The sequence below is a fragment of the Rutidosis leptorrhynchoides genome, chromosome 5 (assembly GCF_046630445.1).
Source record: "Rutidosis leptorrhynchoides isolate AG116_Rl617_1_P2 chromosome 5, CSIRO_AGI_Rlap_v1, whole genome shotgun sequence".
Classification (NCBI taxonomy): Eukaryota; Viridiplantae; Streptophyta; class Magnoliopsida; order Asterales; family Asteraceae; genus Rutidosis; species Rutidosis leptorrhynchoides.
In genome coordinates this window covers 423540621-423550000 of record NC_092337.1, presented here as the reverse complement: position 1 = coordinate 423550000, position 9380 = coordinate 423540621, and positions in this window count along the sequence as shown.

The following is a 9380-nucleotide window of genomic DNA, read 5'->3' as shown; positions in this document are numbered from 1 at the left end:
GAAGTTTTATTTGATGTCTTTTAGAGGTTAATAACATTACCCATGATGAATGTTTTATTTTTGTAAGTTTTTACTTTATAAATATATATTTTATTTTTCAGTAACATTACACGCGATAAATGTTTTAAATTTCATTATATTTTTTTGTGTAGACTTTTTATAATCGATTTCATTTATAAATTGATAACATTACATCCGAGTAATGTTTCAAATTTTATTGTAAATTTTTGTTTGGACATCCATTAGATTAATTCGTATATAAAGATAACATTACACACAATGAATCTCTTAAATTTCATAATAATTTACATTTAAACATATATTATTTTATTTTTCAATAAGATTACACACGATGAATGTTCTAAATTTCATTGTACTTTTTATTTGACCATTCATTGATGAATTCATATATAAATCGATAACATTACACGTGATGAATGTTTTAAATTTTTATAATTAATTACATTGAAACATTCCACAATATTTTATTTTCCGACAGTGTTACACTCAATGAATGTTTTAAAACCCTAGGTACTTTTAATTTGGATAACATTACGCTGGAATATATTTACTTCTTCTTTTCTATATTTCGTTAACATTACACACGAGTAATGTTTTAAATTTCATTGTATTTCCCGTATTCAATCTTTTATATTATTTCATTTTTGATAACATTACACATGATTAACGTTTTTATAAGTTTCATTGTATATTTTTATTTGAATTTCATCAATTAGTCCATTTTTTATAACATTACATACGATGAATGTTTTAATTTTAATAATGAAATAATAATATAATACGCTTGAATACAAATAACTATTAAATTTAAAACATTAATATTATGTGGTAACATCAGTTTTATTAATATTAATTGATAATATTCATTTAGATGAATATTAGTTAACATTCATCGAATTGAATATTATTTATCATTCGGTACAATTTCTTTTATTTTTTATACATAATATGTTAATACTCTTATTGATTAATATTAATGTTACGTTAATTTCCTTTTTTTATATGTTTTATAAGTTTGACGCTATAATTCATCATGATTATATTTTTTTTCCTGAATTTTTAAATTTAGAACTCAAAATGCATAATATTACATATATTGAATGTTATGGTCCTGGGTTATATTGGTAGATATTTACAAAAAGGCCATTGTGTCAGAAAGTTGAGTTATTTACAAAAATGCCACCGCGTCAGAAAGTTAATGAAACGTCCACGACTAATCCTCCCGGGCGGAAACTTCAATAGTTGGTCCCATCGCGATGATCGAATCCAAGTAATGTCCTTAACATGAGTTTATGCACAGCGGAAGGCTTAATTCGTACCTGAGAATAACATGCTTTAAAATGTCAACATAAAGTTGGTGAGATATATAGGTTTGATGCTAGCAGCGTTATAACAATGAACCACAAGATTTCATGTTTATACATAATACACTCCTCGTGTATGAAAAGTCGTTGAGCACTTGGTAACCATACTTAACATTTAAATCACAGCAGCATATTCTTAAATAAACCCTACACCGTACCAAGTGTAGTAACGAAACGAAGTACTGTGCAACCGTTAAATGCTGGTCGTCCAGCCCGGTTGGGGTTGTCAGGCCCGATAGATCTATCAACAGGATTCGCGTTTACGCTCCTCACGTAAATATTAGCTACCAAGTATAAAGAAATATGTCATGGTACAACTCAACGTAGATTTTATTTTTGATCACTTGTGTCCATATCGTAAATCATTTATAAAAACAGCGCATGTATTCTCAGTCCAAAATATTTAAAGTTTAAAAGGGACTATATACTCACCATACTGTATTTTGTAGTAAAAATACATATAACTTCATTGAACAGGTATAGGGTTGGCCTCGGATTCACGAACCTCATGAAACAAGCTTTAAAAAAAATGTCACGAACAAAGCTTGAACCCAAGACCTCTAGGTTACTCATACCAACACCCAGCCACTTGATCTAACACGCTTTTGTGATTAAATGTCCACTTAAATTCATTTATTCACTATCAACAATCCATATCACAGGCCCATATTTATTCGGCCCAACTAATAAATGGTGGCCCAACTAACTGGGTCATAGTAGTCCGTTTATAATTATCCAGTAGCCCGATAACCATTAACCTATTTTTAAGAAATGAATTTAACGTGAGGTTAGTGGGGTAGGGTTCTGTAAACACCTCATCGTATTCCTGTATCATCATCTTCGCGTTTTCTTCCTCATCGTCATAATATACGCAACCCTTTATCTTCATTAATTATTTAATCTTCGTCCCACTAGTACACATAACATAGCGGTCCAACCTAATTAAAATACTCAGGTCGGTCCAATCAGTAAAACAATTATCACGGCCCACATTCTATTTCTTGTTGACCTACTACCGAATTGGATGCAAGGGATTCGTTTTACTTTGTTTGTAGTACATCATCCATCTCAATCCAAAGGCCCTACTAATAAAGAATGCATCGATGGTTTCTAATTTATGGTGAACAGCTGGATGATTTTAATAACATCCATACTCTATTATTATTACTCAAGTGGGAGCTACTTGATTGAATGTCGGTCATAAAAAAAACACAAAGAAAACGTGAAATAGAAACAAGGTGGGAGCCAGTTGCTGTGAAGTGACCCACTAGTACCTATTCCCTACAATTGAATCCTTTCTATTTAAATCACCCGTTTGTTTTATTGTTTGAAGGTAGAAAGAAAACGCAACCGTGAAAGAAGGTTATATACATATAACCTGTGAGGAGAAAAAATATAGCAGCAACCGTAATGATTTGCAGGTAGCGGTGATGTTTGATCAAAGAAACAATGAAGGTTGTGATGATTGTTTGTGATGGTGCAGATGGTTTGTGGTGTGAGCTCACGGTGATGTTGGGTTGTGATGGAGGTGGTGTACGTGATTAGCTTTAAGGTGGTGAAAGGTGATATGGATTTAATGATAGGTCGTGTGTGGTTTTGTTGAACCTGAAACAGGAAGCAATAGCGAGTGAAGGATGGTGGTGACTTCCGGTTGTACATGAAGGTGATGAAGGTGTTGATGTTGAGAGGTTTATGTTTATGATCATAACAAAAACAGGAGGTAGAACTCAAGGTGATAGTCGTGATTCTAAACGGGTTTCATAGTGATCGAAGTGGTAGTTCTTGGGTGGTAAGCCAAAGAAATGGGTTTCGTTTTTGTTCGATGATTAATGGGTTGTTGATGGGTGTTTTGTTTAATGAAAATGATGAATTTAGTGATTTATGGGTCTTCAAATAACAACACAAAAGAGAGTAGTATAGACTGTAACAATAACTAGTTGGTGGGTTATGGGGTGTATGGTGACGTTAAGTGGTGGTGTGAAATTGATGATAAGGTGACAATTGGTGATGAAAGGTCTCGGTTCATCTAAACAGCAAGGAAATTGCAGCTTTTGAGCTCGTTTTGGAGGGTGGTCTCTAATGGGTCTTGATGGCGGTGGAGATAGGATGGTAATGGTTGTCGATGGATTAAAGAAAATAGAAAACGAGAAGAAAATAAAGGTGATCAAGGTGGCGGTTCATAGTGGTGATAGGTGGTTATAGGTGTTGATTTAACGACGAAGAAAAAGAGAGATGAAGATGAACTAAAATAACTTTTCACAAGAATGGATCGTTTTTATAGCTCAAGGATGTAGACAGATTCAATTAAACCAGAAAAAAAATAACTAAATAAATAAATAGATAAATAAATAAAAATAAGAGAGGATGTTCTGTTGTTTTCATTTGGACTTATAACTAAAAATCGACAAGAAGAATCCCATAAAGGATATCCAAACAAAATCTAATGAAACTTGATTGATACAGCTAAATAATTGATACTATTCTTATAATTTTTATTTTATTATTTATATTTAATTAATATTATTAACTAATAAATATATCATTTATAAATATATAAATAATTTTATTAATAACAGAAAAATTAAAATACTAATAATAATGGTAATAGAAATAATATTAGTCTAAATAATATCAACTTTTAGTATTTCAAATTACATTTTCAAATATTATATATATATATATATATATATATATATATATATATATATATATATATATATATATATATATATATATATATATATATACAAACTATGTACAAATTAATTGTTCGTGAATCGTCAGGCTTGGTCAGAGGGTAACTGATTATCCGAATATAGATTTTGAACTTTCTAGACTCAATATTACAGATTTTGCTTATCGTGTCGGAAACATATAGAGTTAAAGGTTTAAATTTGGTTGGAAATTTCTGGGTCGTTACAGTACCCACCCGTTAAAGAAATTTCGTCCCCGAAATTTGGTAGAGGTTGTCATAAATAACAATAGGAATGTTTTTATGACGAATATGAGGTAATAATAGAGTTTTATCATTATTGGAAGATATGGATAAAACGATTCGATCATGTGAAGCGCACGAGTGAAGCTATCACAAAAGAATGAAATGAGTGAATATGGAATTGTTTTAACCGATGACGTAGTTATGATTGATTTCTGGAATTTACGGAAAGAAAATCTTCGTAATAGGATCTAGTTCTGTGGCGATTTAGGAAATCAAAATCTTCTTTGATTAATGCAATAATCTGTTCTGATTTCTCTGTCGAATATATTGCTATAAATACACCCCCTTCGTTTCTTTATTCTCCACACCTTTTATTCTTTCTTCCTCTACTCATTCTTAATATGCTCCATCCAAATCTTGATTCTTATTGTACTTCTAACCTTCATATCTTTCATTCTTCTTTTTCATTTGCCGCCAGAAGAATCTATTCACTTTTATGATTTCCTTGGAATTATAATGTTTCTAATTCTCCCGTGTCTTTACGTCGTAATACGTATTGATATACACGGTTTGTAGTTTCTGGGTGATTGTTGGGTTTTATATCTTCCCTTATACTTTGATGTCCTTACTTTTGTTTTCTATAATCATTGTCATCCACAGTTAATGCTCTTTCCTAATTACTGCGATTTTTACTACAATTTTTATTTCGGAGCTTCATTCTTTTTCTTTTCCTCCTTTTCAACTAAGCATCTTTTGTAATGGTCCGGAATTCGTAGATATGAAATTCAGAATGAACATAGCTAATGTTCTTAGAAGGAAATGGTAATGACACGATTTTGATCTGTCAAGTTACCAGAATTCCTTGGAAAAGACCGAATCATCAAGAAAATATTTTCTTGATATGTTTAGAGATTGGATAGATTGTAAGAGCCGTGTAACATGGCATATGATGATGGTACTGTAAATCATCACATTCCATTAGAAACTCAACATGACTTACTGTAATATAATGAAGTTGATCAAGTTTCATTATATTATACTAATTCATGCATCAGTTCTCAACACTACTTCAGAACATTCCTATTTAAACTTGAAGGTTTTAGAACTTAGAAACTAACACAGTTTCTTTTATGTTGTAACGCAGATGTTACGGGGAGATAAATGATCCCAGATAAGAATAGTTGTGAAAATATCTCCAGAAATATGGAGAATATGTATAACGGAAGATATGCAAGATGATGATGAAGAATATCATCTGGAAAGGTTTAGAATAAGGAGTAGGGTTCTTACTAACGGTTTCAGTAAGCACTGAATCGTTTGGATTCTTTGAAGTCAAACTTATCCTTTGTGATTTGTCCACAACCTCCTTCATACTTTACTCAATTCGTTTTCCAATTCTCAACCTTCTCTTTTTCTGAGCTTTACCAACATACTGTACTTTATCGTCAAACTTTTGACTTTTAAAGTCGTTTACAGTTTTTGCTGCTTCATCAGCATCTCAAGAACTACTTCATAGTCCAGGATGTTTTTCAGAAACTTCACATTCGAAATATGTAATTCTTAGGGATAGACGTTTTCGGTATAACTGGGAGAATTTCTACGAGATTTTCAAAATACTGATTGCAGATTTCGCCAAAGAGATAACGAGTTGCTGATACGTCTGCTGATGATGTTGTGAAATATAAAAGGTTCTCCGGTAACGACGGCGAAAGGACAAGGTATAAATATCGAGATTATAATAGGAGTAGTCTCACTGAGAAGTCGAAGTGGAGCTGTGACAAAATTAGCTTCCTGGAAAGAGATTGTAGGGTTGTTTTTGCTAATAAATGGCAAAGGATTCAACACGATATGTGTTAAACTATGAATTTGGATTCGAGAGTTTTTCAGGTGCATAAATCTTTTCTTCCGTAGATGAAGTGCGGTTGGTTCATCTTTCCGATCTAGGTGTTTTCAAGAATCATAAAAAGTTGTGAATGCGAATTGTAATCGTCAAGATATGAATGAGGTTTAAGATAAAATCAAGTGGCAAACTTGAAGATTAGTTTAGTTTCATATGTTATAGTCAATATTTTAATTCATTTTACTTGTCCATAGTTATCAGTCTATTAGTCCGATTGTCCAATGGTCCAATAGTTCAACAGTTCAATATATTCATATATAATTTAATATACATAATTAATTAATACGTATCGTGACCCGTGTACCGGTCTCAGTGTCGATCACAACTCAAAGTATATATATATTTTGGAATCAACTCCGACCCTGTATAGCCAACTCCCACCTTCACATATAGAGTGTCTACGGTTGTTCCGAAATATATATATAGATGGGTCGATATGATAAGTCAAAACCTTGCATACGTGTCCCGTTATTTAAAATGCGTAAAATAAATAAATATATATCACGACCCATTATACAACGTGTTGTCTCAGAATTAATCCGATGTATTGTTGTACATGTGTCCCGACAGTATGTACAGTGCAGAAATTAAAATTGCGAGAATGTAAATTGCGATAAATTAAATGTTAATCAGTTAGCTGGGAACAGTTAGCCGGAACAGTTAGCGTGAAATCCTATCACAATTTCAATTAATTAATTCGTTTGTTTCTAACACTTTTTATTTTTGTCCAATGTTTTTCTTCGTTATGCCACTTGTTGGATTCTGATAAGTCAAAATCCAAATATGAAATTTGAATGGAAATGGTTACTCTGTGTTGAATGGATACGTATATCGGTAGTTGTAAGTAGGATAGTAAATGATCGTTGAATCAAATTCGAAGAATGTACTGTGTAACTTATTAATGTGAATTCTAAATATTCCTCGGGTACTACCCACCCGTTAAAATATTTTTCACCATTAATTAGTTTGTACGAAAGAATTTTTAATTACAATCTTTATGAAAATATACTTGCATATATATTTTCTTCGGATGTAATCATGGATCTAATGAGTCAATAAGATATTAAACTCATTTGATTTATCGTTAATACTAGATTACATAATCTCTAAAACTTTAAAAATTACATAATCGTCATGTCAAACGAAGATAAATGAGATAGAACGATACGTAAAGCGAAGATAATCGATGTAGAACGATATGTAGAACGAAAATCATACTCGAAGTATAGATGGTGATATTGAGGCGGGTGATGTTGATATCCGAGGTGCAGATTGTGATATTGAGGTTTACGACGCGGTTTTGGTTGGGGAGTAATAAGGGTACCGTTGACGTTAATGATGGTGATGCCGATGATGCTGGTGATGATGCTGGTACCGAAGATTGCGATGTTGATGTTACTGGCGGTTCTGGTTATGCTGCCGGTGCTGCTGCTGGTGTTCGCAACCCTTGCACCATGTTCTCCAAAGCCGTCACGCGAGCGTGAAGTTTGTTAATTTCTGCTAATACACTGGGATAATTGGCGGTTGGAGCGAGCGGATGAATAAAATTCGAAATATGGGATAGTATATAATCGTGACGAGATACTCTAGAAATGAGAGAGAAAATGGTTTCTCGAATAGGTTCGCCGGTAAATGCTTCAGGTTCAACGCCAAGGGGCAGTTTGGCGAATGAAAAGGATCTTTGATGTGAAATGATTTTCGAATATAGGATGATATTCTAACTTCATAGAATATCTATGTATATAGTACTAAAGAATCCGTAAACTACGGAGGAATTTACGACATGAGTCGGGCAATTCTATAGTAACAGATACGCTAAGATATGAATTTTGTCTATACACTATCAATGCAGTAAATGCAGTGAGACGTGTCTAGACTTATGAATGATAAGCAGGCAATTTCCTAAGGATGATAAGTAGATGATTTCCGACCAGAAATGATAAGCAAAACTTTTGACATGCAGACACGGTCAAAGTCCAGACCCACTAATGTATCTAAACAACTAACAGTTTGACACACTAATGCAAGACCTGGTTCACTAAGACCAACGCTCTGATACCAACTGAAACGTCCACGACTAATCCTCCCGGACGGAAACTTCAACAGTTGGTCCCATCGCGATGATCGAATCCAAGTAATGTCCTTAACATGAGTTTATGCACAGCGGAAGGCTTAATTCGTACCTGAGAATAACATGCTTTAAAATGTCAACATAAAGTTGGTGAGATATATAGGTTTGATGCTAGCAGCGTTATAATAATGAACCACAAGATTTCATGTTTATACATAATACACTCCTCGTGTATGAAAAGTCGTTGAGCACTTGGTAACCATACTTAACATTTAAATCACAGCAGCATATTCTTAAATAAACCCTACACCGTACCAAGTGTAGTAACGAAACGAAGTACTGTGCAACCGTTAAATGCTGGTCGTCCAGCCCGGTTGGGGTTGTCAGGCCCGATAGATCTATCAACAGGATTCGCGTTTACGCTCCTCACGTAAATATTAGCTACCAAGTATAAAGAAATATGCCATGGTACAACTCAACGTAGATTTTATTTTTGATCACTTGTGTCCATATCGTAAATCATTTATAAAAACAGCGCATGTATTCTCAGCCCAAAATATTTAAAGTTTAAAAGGGACTATATACTCACCATACTGTATTTTGTAGTAAAAATACATATAACTTCATTGAACAGGTATAGGGTTGTCCTCGGATTCACGAACCTCATGAAACAAGCTTTAAAAAAAATGTCACGAACAAAACTTGAACCCAAGACCTCTAGGTTACTCATACCAACACCCAGCCACTTGATCTAACACGCTTTTGTGATTAAATGTCCACTTAAATTCATTTATTCACTATCAACAATCCATATCACAGGCCCATATTTATTCGGCCCAACTAATAAATGGTGGCCCAACTAACTGGGTCATAGTAGTCCGTTTATAATTATCCAGTAGCCCGATAACCATTAACCTATTTTTAAGAAATGAATTTAACGTGAGGTTAGTGGGGTAGGGTTCTGTAAACACCTCATCGTATTCCTGTATCATCATCTTCGCGTTTTCTTCCTCATCGTCATAATATACGCAACCCTTTATCTTCATTAATTATTTAATCTTCGTCCCACTAGTACACATAACATAG